Below are 15,248 nucleotides of genomic sequence, written 5' to 3'. Positions count from 1 at the left end.
TCTCAACTTGTATCCAAGCTACCAAGGGGATCTTATGGACATATGGCTCGAAGCTCCAACGATACGTGAATAACAGACTAAACTCTTTAGTCACGATGTCTACCATCCGTTAATTGCTAGACATTCCACTAAAGATCGATAGTTGAACTCTTCTTACCAAGATATATTTCTATGTCCATTGGATATAACCAATCATCAATACAATAACCATTCACAGATGCTCGTAATTACAGCAGGCAAATTTATCGTTTTTCCCCTGTAATTATATCTTATTTCTTAAGTACCACTGATCCCTTTAATGAACAATACAACATAGTCTTACTATGTGTGAACATCTCTTGGGCCATGAGAAGATGTGTGGCGCCACATCGTTCAAGCCTCGGGATCAGCCCTTAAGAGAGTAATCTATCTACTTACCTCTACTTCAGGGAATGAGTGAACTCCATCTTGTGAAGTTGAGTTCCCAGCTCCCAAATTAGACGAATCCCCAAAGTGGTAGGTTTGAGTCGGTGCTTTGGCCACTCGTACCCATGCAAATCAAAGGACCGCCCTCAATTGCAGGAGTTCCCAACTCACTCAGGATTGAGGTCATGTACCTATGGTTATCCTAGTGAAGTGAAGTTTCAGTCATGAACGAAGTTATATGACGAGACGTTAACACTTCGAGGTTAGGTCTTATACAAACTCTTTGTATAGGATGCCCCCGCTCGCATGTCCCCTACACGAATGATCAGGATCAGACCATCTGTGACAAGTTACAACACTTGTAACAATTCCACAAAGCGGACCGCGTCCGTAATATTATCAGGATAAGGTTTTCCTCCTATATCCATATACTACATGTTGGTTGTCACTTAAGATATGATCCACTTATATGTCACTACATATATGCTTAAGTTACATAAAGACAACCAGGGATATTAAGTTTATTGGTTTGTGGTAAACTAAAAAACATCTAAATGTGCAAAGTCAAGAAATGAAGTAAATATCATATATATTATACATCACAAGCATTCTTACAAAGTTGTTTACAAACTACAGGACACGAGACTTTAGGGCACAAACCCCAACAAGTGGGAACTTAAGAAACATGATGTTTTTACAGGGGTAAAACGGTAATTTTGACCTAACTATAATTACGAACGACCTGTGAAGGATCGACTTACTGATTATGATTTATATGGATAGAAATATATCTACGTGAGGAGAGTGCAACTATCGATCTATATGGTATGTTTTGATAGTTAAAGAATAGTAATTAATTCGATTAAAGAGTTTTAATGAATTAATTACAGATTGTTGGAGCTCATGATCTATAAGTTCATTAGGTCCCTCTACTAGCTCTTAAATTGGAATAACAAATTGAGTATTGATGTATGAAATTAGGATCATGAATTTAAAATGTTCAAATTCAATTTTAGGGTTTTCGATTGACTGTATATGATACAATTAAAAACACTTAATTTAATTGAAATTAAATGAAATTGAAAGATCAATTAATATTCAAACTATAATCTAAATATAAAATTGATTTATTGGTGAAATTGATGTTTTATTGATTTAATATTAAGATATTAAATTAATATTATTTTGATTAAAAATTTTAATTAAAAATTAGTTTTATTTAAATTATTTATATTTGAATTGATTTTATAAAACTGATTTAAATAATTAAATAAAATGAATTTTTGAAATTATTTTAAAGTTTATATTTTTCCATTTTTTGGAAAAAAATCCACTAACTATATGTTGATGGATTATCACCAAATTCCAATTAAACTTGTAATGATCTTCAAGGAGGAGTTGCCCTTCATGCAACCCTGTTTATTTGCATGAATTCTACATATATATAGAAGCTCGATGCACAAGATCACAATGCAGTCTGAGTTTTACTTGCTAAAGTGAAAATATAAAAACCCTACACATCCCTCACTTGTTCTTCATCAATTCAACTTGATTTAAGTATTTTCACCACACGTTCAAGCTTGAGCATAGTGGAGAAGATCTCGGTGGTAGTCCTTTTGAAAATTCATGCTCTATTTTAGTGGTTTTCAGCTAAATTCGTGGAGGAAATCTTCAAAGGTAATATGTGTTTCAAACCCTCTTATGAATATCATATGAACAACATGCTTAAAACTCAAATTAAATGTAGTTTAAGTGCTTATTGATTCTGAAGCCTTCCGTTGCATGTTTTATTACTCCTTCACTCTGTTATTTTCTATACAATGAGGAATTTGTGGTAACCTCTTGAAAGAGAATAGAATGGTGTAAATTTTTGTACAGAGCACTTCTCTGCAAAACTATTTGGAGAGTATCTTAAGAGAGAAAAGTGTGCGAGTTTTTTTGCCCTGTCTTTCACCCAAAGTGGTGTGGGGAGTTACAACTCCCTTCCCCACTTACCACTCCCTTGCAACTGTAAAGGGTTATTTAATTTAATTAATTAATTCTAATTTAATTGATTCATTTATTAAATATCATATATTTAATAAATGTGTATATGAATTATATTTTAATATACATAATTATCTCATATTCTAAATTTTTAACATGAATCTTAATCATAATAATTTTAACCTATAGATTTAATACGAATTCAATTCATATTAATTTAATATTTGAATCTTATTCAAATATTAATACTCTCTTATTATATAGTTTAAATTTGAATCTAATTGAAAATTTTTACATTATATTGTATCTATATATATTATATTAATTTTATCATATAAAAATAACATAAATTTTCGTAAATAATTTGAACATTTCAAATTCTCTCAATACTAAAATCATTGTTTAACCCATTGTGAGCTACTAGAGGGATCTAATGAACGTACGGTTATAAGCTCCAATAATACGAGATTAATTAATTAAACTTTTTAGTTAAATTAATCAACATTCATTAATGTAACTATTGGACACTCCACTGAACTGAAGATCCGATAGTTGCACTCTTATGAATTGTTGAATATCTCTGTGTTCATTAATTTAACCCTTTCATGTAAGTCAATCCTTTATAAGTTGTGTGTAACTATAGCTGAGTCAAATTACCATTTTACCCCTGTAGTTACATCTTAATCCTTACGAACCACTAATCCTCTAATGAATAATCTGTTTATGATCCAAACATAAACAAAATTCCTCTCGGGCCAATGAAAGGATGAAGTCTCATTGTTTAAGTCATGGAGTCAGCACTTAAGAGAACAACTTATCTACTTATCCTAAAGATGTGAATGAGTCAATTACATTTGTGCAGCTATGTTCCTAGCTCTCAGCTCGATCTCATCCCCAAGATAGTAGGCATATTGAGTCGGCGACTCAAGTCACTCTCACCACTACAAATCAAAGAATGATCCTCATGAGTAGGAGTTCATAACTCACTCAGAATTAAGATCGAGTTACATATGGTAATCATTTGAAATATTAATCTCTTCAATCAACGGTGTTACAAAAAGAGATTACATATTTTGTGGTTTAGTCTTATACAAACTCATTATATAAGATACCCCCACTCACATGACTCTACATGAATGATTTGGAACAAATCGTTTGTAACACTTATAAAGTAGGTCGTATCCATAGTGTTACCATGATAAGTCACCTAACCTTATCCATAAACTATAGACCTTTTATGTTATTACTTGAACACGATCCACTTGTATGCCAACCACATACTGTTCAAATTACATTAAATAGCTTTGATCTTAGTTTATTGGATTTGAGTTATGTAAGAAAATAAAATACTTTATTTATTAGAATAAATAACATTTTATCTATTTAATAATTTGTTTACAATTTACAAACTACGAGTTTAGTTATAAACCCAACACGCCTCTGTTTCACCAAAGGATAATTATTGAGCTGAGAACTCATTAGTTAAAACCCCTACTACAAGAAAACTGGAATTTAGAGACGAAAAAAATTCATTGCAAAACCCTATTTATGACTAAAAATATTAGTCGCAACCAGTGTTTTAAAATGTCCGAGGCACACTAAGGCGCAATGGCTCTCTAGAGCCTAGGCACAAGGTGCACAAAAAGGTGCGGACTTTTTTCATGAGGCACACTATATATAGAAACACACACACACACATACACACACACACAACAGTATATAAGGCATACCCAGTAAAACATAGATGGATAGAAATGTTACTTAAAGAAGAATATACAAAAAAAAAAAAAAAGGTAGATAAGATTTAAATATTAATCATTGTCATTCAACACCAAGTTAAGTGAAACGACATAAAAACAAACACAAATGCAATTCTAAAATCCTAAAGATCAAACTCATCTTCATTAAATAGGTCTTCATCCTTATTCTCTCCATCATTCGACTTATAACCATCTATATCTTCTTCGTCGGTCTCAGGGTCATCCAAATTAACTGGTGTGGGGGTGGGTTGGGAAGGTGGTTGTGTGGAAGATGAATATGAACATGAAGCGTTAGTCTTAGGCTTAGTTCTTGAGATACCAGCTCTAGAATAATAAGCAAGTTTTTTTGCTTCAGTAGCTCTTGAAACATCGCCCCATGTTAAAGAATCATTATCGAAAACAAGATCATCCTCCTTCTCTGAATCGTCATCCATTCTTCCAATCAGTCACTCATTATTATCATCTATCTCTTCTAAAGAGATAGGGTCGACGATGTCCCAAATATTATATCGACGCTTCAATGCTCTATTATATTTTTTGAATACTAAGTCATTCAGATGATTTTGAGCAAGTCTATTCCTTTTCTTGCTTTGAAGCTGCAAGTATATATAACAAAGATTTCATTGTTAACTTCAATTATATTCACATCCAAAGGCACTACAAATAACAGAAGATACCTAACCTATCAAAAAATGCTCCAATTACGTTCACATCCAAAGGCAAGTGAAACCTAAAATTCTCACAGCGAACTTTTGCAAGTTTGGAGTTGATTTTCTGAAATCATCCCACCATTCCACTATAGATCAAAACTGTATTAGTAGCTTTCAATTTGAAATGATATTCAATGTACTTTAATTAAAGACTCAAAGTTAAAGTTTACCTGGAGATATTTTGTTTCTCTGTCTTATTGCTAAAGACTGTCCAAATAGTCCTTCAACTTTCTTGTATTTGGTTAGCTCTCCAAGTATCTTGTCCTGAATGTCCAAGGAAGCAATCATCTTTGTTATACATGTATACAACCCATTAAAAGTTTCATCATCAGCTTGAATATTTGGATTTGAATAATAGAATTCTAGGTTTAGATAATATTTCGCTGCATGCAAAGGATGATGCAACTGAAGCTTCCATCGCCGATCAATTATTATAAAAATATCTTTGTATTTTTCTTCCTTACAATTGAAGGATTTGGCAATGACCTCTTTAACTCTATCCATAGCATCATAAATGTATCCATTGGACGCTTATTCTCGCCGTTCACCAACCTAAGTACTCGCAATAAAGGGTTAGATATAGATGTTGTCAATAAAATTGTTTGAACAACCCATTTTCCTTATTGTTCTTTGCTCCATTTATTGGCTTTCCACTCATCTGAAGTAAACATCTTTCTCAAATTGTTTTTCTGACGATGTAAACTTGATAATGTTATGCAAGCTGTAGCAAAGCGAGTCTTAGCTGGTCAAACTAACTCCTTTTGATTAGTAAACCGCCTCATCATGTTTAATAATTCGAGAAAAACGTAAATGAAATTGCTAACCTCTATATCTCTTTTCAGTGTTTTACGAATATGTGGGATCTTGCATATATCCTCCAACATTAAATCCAAATAATGAGTGGTACATGGAGACCAAATTAATTGTGGTCATTTTGCTTCTAACAATCTCCCTATTAACAAAGTAAAATAAGAAAATATTTAGGCATCTTAAATGTGTAAGAACAAGCATAAGACTAACAAATTTAAGAAAGAGTTAGTACTTTGCATTCTTACCTACCATAACATTTGTTGAGATACTATCTATAACAACTTGTGTAACATTGGCTTCTCCAATGTGTTCTACAAAATTGTCAAGTAACTCAAACATTTTCTTTCCATTCTTCATATAAGATGAAGCATTGATAGACTCAATAAACATGGTGTCTTTAGGACTATTAACTAAAAAGTTAATTGTCCTATTTCTTCTACCTGTCCATTCATCAACCATAATAGTACATCCAACCTTGGTCCACTATTCCTTATGGTTCTTCATCAACTCATTTGTGGCTTCTAATTCCTTTTTCAAACACGACACTCTCAACTCAAGATACGATGGTGGTTTCAATCTAAAACCAAATTGCCCAATTACTTCAATCATAAGGGAAAAGCTTTCATAATTGCAGGAATTGAGAGGTATTCCCACATCATAAATTTTGACATAAATCCCATTTTGATTGAACACATACATTTACAGTCAACAAGAACAAATTATGTATAAAACTTAAATTACAGCATGCTTTTGAATAATTGAATAAGAGTATAGAAATTATACCTTCGAAGAATCATTCTTCACGTTAATCCCTCGATTTAACTCGTTCACGAACACATCGAACAAGCCACGAACTCTCCTAAAACAACAGCAAATAGCAACGAGAAACTCAAACCAACGGAGGACACTACCACTTGGTGACCTTGATATTCTTGGTGTGAAAATCCAAGAGTGGTGGGCTCTGGCTAATTTTAGCTAGAGGGGAGTTTGGAGTTGAAGGAGGAAGACGATCGAGTAGAAGACAAAGCTATCACATAGCAAAGTCTCTCTATCATTTAGAGAAATTGAGACTATCGCATAGGCTCTAAAAAACAATCGTGTAGTAGTTTCCTAATTGTGTAACCCTCATTCTGGAATAAATAAAAATCAAATTTAGTTTATCCCACTTTTTCTATAGAACTAAATAATTCCATACTTAGGATGGTTAGAGAGAAAAACAGATAATTATCAAATAATTAATAAATTATAAATAAATATGATAACCAACTTATCATATTTATTTATAACCTATAGTTTTAATATTGCATCATATACAATATTTAAATCATAGTTCTTTTTCTTTATTTTATGGAATTTAATATAAATCAATTTAGTATCTATGAATCTTATTCATAGAAAATATATTTGGATCATATTCAAATATTTATTCCTCCATTTAAACAATAATGTATCAAATACATTATATCAATTATATCATATATAATCAAATTTCCTCTTGTTAATTTGAACATTTCAAATTAACGCAAAAACTGATTCTCAACTTAAATTCATTGAACTACCAAGGGAACCTTATAGACCTGTAGCTTGAAGCTCCAACGGTACATGAATAACTGATTGAACTCTTTAATCACATTATTTGCCATCCGTTAATTGTTGGACACTCTATGAAAGACCGACAGCTACACTCTTCGCATTATAGATATATTACTTTATCCATTGGATATACCAATCAAAAGTACGATAACCCTTCACAAATTGCTCGTAAGTATAACTAGGTCAAATTACCGTTTTGCCCTTGTAGTTACATCTAACTCCTTAAGTACCACTGATCCCTCTAATGAACAATAGATCATAGTCCCACTATAACTAAACCCCTCTCGAGCCAAGAGAGGGTGTGACGCCACATTGTTCAAGACCCAGAATCAGCCCTTAAGGGAGAAATTTATCTATTACCCCTGCTTCGGGAAAGGAGTGAATTTCATCTTGTGTAGTTGAGTTTTCAACTCTCCAATCAGATGAATCCCCAAAATGGTAGGCTTGTTGAGTCGGGATCTGACCACTCTCACCCATACAAATCATGAAGGAAATTGGATATGAGATTTCCATGAGCAGCGAAACAAGACTATTCCAAATTACAATCATGAATGAACATATATCTACAGTCGACTTCAAAACAAACGTTTATACAACTCAAATGCAGAAATTACAGCATAAACAATAAAAATGCATAAGGAGATCAAACTCTACGCATAATGGTAGAAGGGTCTCCACGCTCCGTTGCACACGAACGTTCGAACAACAGCAGCCTCGAATGCTCGATCTACACGACCGCAATACGAACACTAGCGCTCGTTCTCAACGAACACCTCGGCCATGAACTCTTCCGCAACACGAACGGCCTCTATAGCACCACGAATGGCCTCTAGAAAACCTCGATGGTGTCGAGTTGAGTCTGACACCACCAATAAGGCTACCTTAGTATTCTCGGTGTGAGAATCCAGAGGTGGGCTCTGTTTGGACTTGGTATGAGAAAGACGAACGGAGGACACACCGATCGCGTACACGACTGGGCAAATGGAAGATGGTGGAGACCTATCGCATAGGTCGATGCCCAATTGTTTAGATAAAGCTAAGCGATCGCCTAGCAAAAGTTATGCGATCGTTTAGCTCATCGTTTAGCTCACGAGCTCGGGCTGTTTTATTTGGGCAAGCGATTCTCTAGTAAAGCTATGCGATCGTTTAGTAAATACTGTACGATCGTTTAGCTCACTACTACACGATCATTTAGCTCACCCAGCCGTCGTTTAGTAAATCTATATTTACTTGACGACCCCGTGAGTTTCTTTTGCGCGGAGAGAAAACTCAAAACTTTTTTAGCATTTGTAAAAACTCCCTTTGAAAATAGGAAAATCATTTTCCTTTTAAACTCACGGTTACCATAATTCAATAACCACTCACTACTTTGGTTATTTAAAAGAAAAAGAATTAATTATCCAATAATTAATATTATTATAAACATAAATGATAATCGACTTATCATACTATATTTATAACCTATAATTTTAATATTTCATCTCATGAAACATATAAACCATAATTCTTTTTCTATTCCATGATACTTAATGTAAATCTCATTTAGATCAATCCTCCACTAGATGTATCTTGTACATCATACCAATTATATCACATATAATCAAAATACCTCTTGTCAATTTGAACATTTCAAATCAACACCAAGAACTGATCCTCAACTGAATACATTGAGCTACCAAGGGGACCTCATGGACCTGTAGCTCGACGCTCCAATGGTATGTGAATAACTAACTAAACTCTTTAGTCATGAGATCCACCATTCGTTAACTGTCAGGCACTCCACTAAAGACCGACAACTAAACTCTCCTTACCATAGATATATTATGCGTCCATCTTAACCAATTAGCAATGCGACAACCTTTCACAGATCGCTTGTAAGTACAGCTGGGCCAATAACCGTTATGCCCCTGTAGTTACATCTGTTTCCTTAAGTACCACTGATCCCTCTAATAAACATAGGTCATAGTCCTACTATGACCGAGTCTTCTCTTCCAAAGAGAAGTTGTGGCCACTATGTTCAAGTCCCGAAATTAGCCCTTAAGCGAGCAATCTCGAAAGAAGTGAATTCCATCTTGTGGATTAAGTTCCCAACTCCCAGATCAGACAAGTCCCCAAAAAGGTAGGCATGTTGAGTTGGCAATCTGGCCCCTCTCACCTATACTAATCAAAGGACCACCCTCAAAGGCAGAAGTTCCCAAAACACTCAAGATTGAGGTCGTGTCACCTATGGTCGTTTAGGTGAGATGTAAGTATTTAGTATCAACGGTTTTATATATAGAGTCTAGTCATCTCGTGGTTTAGGTCTTATACAAACTCTTTGTATAGGTACCCCCCCACGTCTCCACATGAATAATCAGGATCTACCATCTGTAGTAGTTTATAACACTTGCAAACCTCTACAAAGCAGGCCGTATCCGTAGTGTCACCAAAATCAGGTATCCCACCTTAATTCTTATATTGTAGACCTATTTAGGTTATCACTTAAGGCATAATCCACTTGTATATCAAATATACATGCTTAAGTTCACATAAGATAACCAAGGAGCTTTGTTTATTGGATATGAATAAATGCCAGAATTAAATAACACTTATTTTATTCATTGAACAATGTGTATCTTTACAAAAAAACGAGACTCTGGGAGAATTAGGACACCAATCCTAACAAATCAAAGAACCGCCCTCACAGGCAATAATTTTCAACTCACTTAGGATTAAAGTCATATTACCTATGGTCATCCTAGTGAAATGAAAGTCTTAATTATGAATAGCGGTATATAACGATACTAAACATTTCGTGGTCCGGTTATATACAAACTCCTTTGTATAGAATATCCCCGCTCACATGTCTAATACATGGATGATCAGGATCAGATCATTTGTAGCACTTTACAACATTTTTAACACCTACAAAGCGGGTCATACTCGTAGTGTCACTAGGATAAGGTACCCAACCTTATCCATATACTATAGACCATTTAGGTTATCACTTAAACACGATCCATCTGTATGTCACTACATACATGTTTAAGTTACAACGATAACCATGGATGTTAGTTTATTGGTTTGTGGTTAGTGCAACTAAAATATCATATATTTCATAGACAGAAGTGAATAAAATATCATATATTATTAATCATAGAAACGTTTGTTCTACAAGTTTTACAAACTACAGGACCCTACGAGATTTAGGGCATCAACCCCAACAATAAAACCATCAAGCAATCTTTGGATGTCGTGCCCCCTCATTTTCTTTTTGTATGCCTTATTCATCGTAGTCTTTTTTCCCTTTCCTTTGTCATTCTTTCTATTTTGGACCACATTTTTTAGGTTTGGTGTAAAATATGCACCCATTGGACACTTTTGTCTTGGCTTCTTTGAAGTTGGTGCCACTCTTTTATTTGAGTTACTTATGCACACTTCATCTTCGTCCTTGTCGTCAATACCATAGTTTTCCTCATCAATGTTCACAATCAAATTTCTTTAATTTTAGTCTCTTTTTTCTTGGACATATACTCTTTAATCTCTTCCTTCATGTGATTCAAACATTTTCTATAGGCTGTGGCATTTCTATAATCACCAACAAGGTGTTGTTTCATTATAAAAACTCCTCATTTTGTTACTTTTGAACAAAATCTACATACTAATGTATTTACTTCTTGATCATTTTGCAATTTTGCATATTTTTATGTTGGGTCCTTTCTTAAACTGTCCTCAACCATCTAATTATTATAAACTTAAATTGATTAGTAACTACCTTAAGAAATTGATCACAAAAGTAGATTTGGGATTTGAGAGTCAAGACGTACCAGAATTTTGATGATGACTGCTGTTTTGTAGAGTTTCTTCTTTGTTTTGAAGCCTTTCTTTGTTTTTTGATGACAAAACAAAGATACCAATGCGGTAGCAAAGTAATGGTGGCTGGCAGGAAAAAAAAAGGACTTTCTTCTTTGTTTTTTGAAGAAAAAACAGGGTTGGACACACATACGTCACATTCCCTTTTTTTTTTCTAAGAGAAAACAATACTCTCTTTTGTAATTTCGTTTGGAAGAAGAAGAGATAGTTTTGAATTTTTTTTTAAACAAACCGTGAATCAAGGAGAAGAAGAAGAGGAGGAGGAGGAGAGACAATTCTGATTTTTTTTTTTAACAAACCATGAATGAATGGATGAAGGAAGGAAGAAGAAATAGTTCTGATTTCTTTTTTTAACAAACCATGAAGAAGAAGAAGAAGAAGAAGAAGAAGAAGAAGAAGAAGAGGAAGAAGAAGAAGAAGAGGAAGAAGAGGAAGAAGAGGAAGAAGAAGAAGAAGAAGAAGAGGAAGAATATAAGAGACAGTACAATTATGTTTTTTTTAAAGAGACAGTGAATGAAGGAAGAAGAAGAGAAAGAAGATGAGGAGAAGAGAAGTTTTGATTTTCTTTTTCTTTTCTTTTTTTTTTTTCCCTGAAAGCAACAGTGAGTGAAGGATCAAGGAAGAAGAAGAAGAGAAAGGGGAAGAAGAAGAGACTTACTGACTTCTTGGAGATGGAACTGTGAAGAAGAAGCAACAAGGCTACTGTCCAATAAGATTGGTTTTCTTGACATGTACCCACCGTTCGTATGTATCATTAATCATTATGATGCCATATTAGATTTAAAAAATTATAAATATATATATCATATTAAAACACATTCTTATATATATATATTAAAACGCAATCTTATTTGCGTTTAACTAAATGAGTATTTAATATGTATTTATTAAAAAAATGATAGGCATGCCTCAACACTTCGTGGAAGGTGCCGGAAGGCGCGTGCCTTCCATTGTGCGCCTCGCCTTTCCCAGGCAAGGTGCCACCATTTCGTTTTGTGCCTAGGCACACCTTTCAAAATACTGGTTGCAACTAATTGTTGTTAAATATTAGTCGGTGAAAGGTTTTTGCGTCGTTTATTTGCAAAACATCACACTAAACGACGATAGAGAAATGTTGCATGTTATTGCTACATAATGCGACTTTCTTCATTGGTCGCATCATGCGACTTACCGTATTCGTCGCATTGTGCGACTTTTTGTTGTAGTCGCATTACGCGACTTTCTGTCATAGTCACATTATGTGACGTTTCTATTTTGTAACATCATGCAATGTTTTTTTTAGTCGCAATATGCGACTTTTTATTTTATCACAGGACGCGACGTTTATTTTGTTGTCGCAATGTGCGACGAAATTATTCATTTGTTGCATATTGTGACGCTTGTTTGTTTATTCATTCGTTTTCGATGCATTAATCTTACGATGTTATAATTTTCATTGCAAAAAACTACACCACAAGCTAGAATCACTATATATAAGTTAATACAAATTTAACTAATGTGAAAATAAGTTGAAACTAATAAAATTACTTTGCTGAGAGATGAACTTCCGCCGGTGAATCTTTCTAGGATTTCATTCATTTCCCTGAATCTTACTCTTTACGTTGACTTCGTAACTCTTCTTCCACAACCTATTTCTTTCATTCTTAGACGTTATTTCCCTATAAGTTCTTGTGTCATTGCAAGGCGTGCCTCCAGTGATTAGACATATTATTGTGAGTATAGTTCTTTCTGAGAAATGTTGTGGTTTTGGTCCATAATCTATGCCGTTAACATATGAAGGTTTGCTCCCTAATACAGTCACCATAATTTCTTCATCGCTCATTGGCGTACTTGTGTTTTCTTACTCTAGCTTTAAAGCCCCATTTTTCCTATATACAACTTAAAATAAACAAAGGAATGTCATAAATCTTTACGTAATGTCATAAATCTTTACGTATGAATGTATAACTAGCTTGCGGTTCCACCATTTTGTTTCCAACACGTTGAAGATGCAACTCTTTACAAATATTCAGCTTCATTAAATCTTTACGTGCTTTATCTATGTCCTTCGTTTTTCCTTCAGTATTCAATAAAGTACCAAATACATTATCACAAATATTTTTCTCAATATACATTACATCAAGTTTGTGTCAAATTTTAAGACTTGACCAGTATGGTAGCTAAAAAAAGTGCTACCTTTCACCCAGTTCAATTCATTATGAGCACGCTTCCCTTTTCATTGTAATATATTTATAGTTTTCCCAAGTGGTGGAAAATCTACAGCCTCTAACTGATGAAGGACATCTAATCCAGAAAAAGATTGTGGAGCAACTCTATATTCTGTTTTCCAATAAATTGCTTGCTTTTACGCCAAGAATGATTCATCAGCAAGATATCCCATGTAATATATTTTATTATGCAACGAATCAGATGTGACTTATTGATTACATATTGAACATGCTTTATATACTCTTTAGTACTTCATCCTGACAAATTAGAAAATCATTTATTGCATTTTCATGGTGGCATGTTATATGGAACTAAAATTACTGGCCAAGTACTGTAAGATGTACTCATGTTGCCAAATGAGTTGAATCCATGTGTAGTAGCTAATGCTAATCTTACATTATTTGGATCTTCTACAAACCAATTGAATTGTCTATCAAAATCTTTTCATGCTTCACCATCAGCCAGATGTCTTAAAACTCCATCTATGTTCAATCTTTTTTTTTTCTTATGCCACCTCATATCACTAGCAGTATGTTTGCAATAAACTTTGTAATCTGGATTTCAAGAGAAAATGTCTTGAAATTTTGTGGAGAACCTTTTTCCCTTTCTTGTTCCTTATTTTGTAGCAAGGTTCATTACATTGAGGACAAATTTATGCTTTCTCATTTTCTTTCCCAAACAACATACAATCATTCTTACAAGCATGTACGCATGTATAACCTAAACCCAAGTCATGCAATGTCTTTTTTGCTTCATAATAAGATTTTGTCATTTTGGTACCGTTAGGTAAAGCTTCTTGGAGTAATTCTAATAACATATCAAATGATTTATTACTCCAGTCATTAAGTGCTTTGATATGCATTAATTTCACTAAAAAAAATAAAGTAGAAATCTTACTACATTTAGGGTATAATTCTTCATTAACCTCATCAAACAGGGTATAATTCTTCATTAATCTCATCAAACATTGAAACTTGTTACTTCTATCTCCTGTATTCTCGCTTCTTTCAAATTCAATGGAGTTTTCATCACCATGATGTTCAACTTCAATATTTCCTCCCCTTGTCAAATCATTCAACAGTTTGAGCATTTCACTTGCATTATCTAAATTTTGATGAAATGTCTCTACATATTCATTATGTATTTTATCGTTCCAATAGGCTTCCAAACGGATAAATCTGGGTTTTTCTCATGGTATATCAAGGTGATAGCCATTCCATGTGTGTATAAATCACATTCTACATTTGGGGTCATTTCATTATGACATTTTGACATTTTTTACATGGACATTGTGTAAACCCTCTGTTATTAACATGCTTATCTGCCAAACTAATAAATGATCTTATTCCATTGGTATATTCTTTGCATAGCCTATTTCATAGTTTTATCCAACTTTTATCCATAATTTATCCTATAGAAAGAAAAAAAACATCATATATATGGAAACTTCTCATGAACTTGTTTTAATTAAACAAAAATAGATGAAATAGTTATATAAATTTCAATACATAATTTATCCTACGAAAAAGATCTATATGTAAAATGTAACATTTCAATGTTCAATAGATTCAATAGGATAAAAATCACAAAATAGGATCTAAATCAAGTTGCATCATAAGACTATAATCAAATTTTAACCATACAAGAAACTCAAAAGTAAACTAATTACACATTTTGGTTTATCACAATTTAGTCACACAAACCATGCTTCAAATAAAATAAGTAAACCCTAAATCAAACTTTAATCGCACAAATAATTTTCAAATGAAACTGTTGAATGCACAAGAGGCTCAAAGTCGCAATTCAATAAAACAATAAGTTTCGAAACAAACTCGTCCAAATAACGAACTTAGATTTTATTTTCTTATAATTCACTTTAAGTTCATCTTTTTGTTTCCTGGATGTTAACCCGCTATTCTATTTA

At 33.4% G+C, this 15,248-nt stretch overlaps 1 pseudogene; it reads right to left on the bottom strand.

Moving 5' to 3' along the window:
- Positions 1-4,273: 4,273 nt before the first annotated feature.
- Positions 4,274-10,983, bottom strand: LOC150037643 (uncharacterized; annotated as a pseudogene).
- Positions 10,984-15,248: the final 4,265 nt, after the last annotated feature.

Source organism: Benincasa hispida, chromosome 2 (genome assembly GCF_027475165.1).
Source record: "Benincasa hispida cultivar pf3 chromosome 2, pf3_genome.v1.1, whole genome shotgun sequence".
In the NCBI taxonomy this organism is placed as follows: domain Eukaryota; kingdom Viridiplantae; phylum Streptophyta; class Magnoliopsida; order Cucurbitales; family Cucurbitaceae; genus Benincasa; species Benincasa hispida.
Note: the sequence above shows the minus strand (reverse complement) of the source record. Positions and strands in the feature narration are given on the sequence as shown.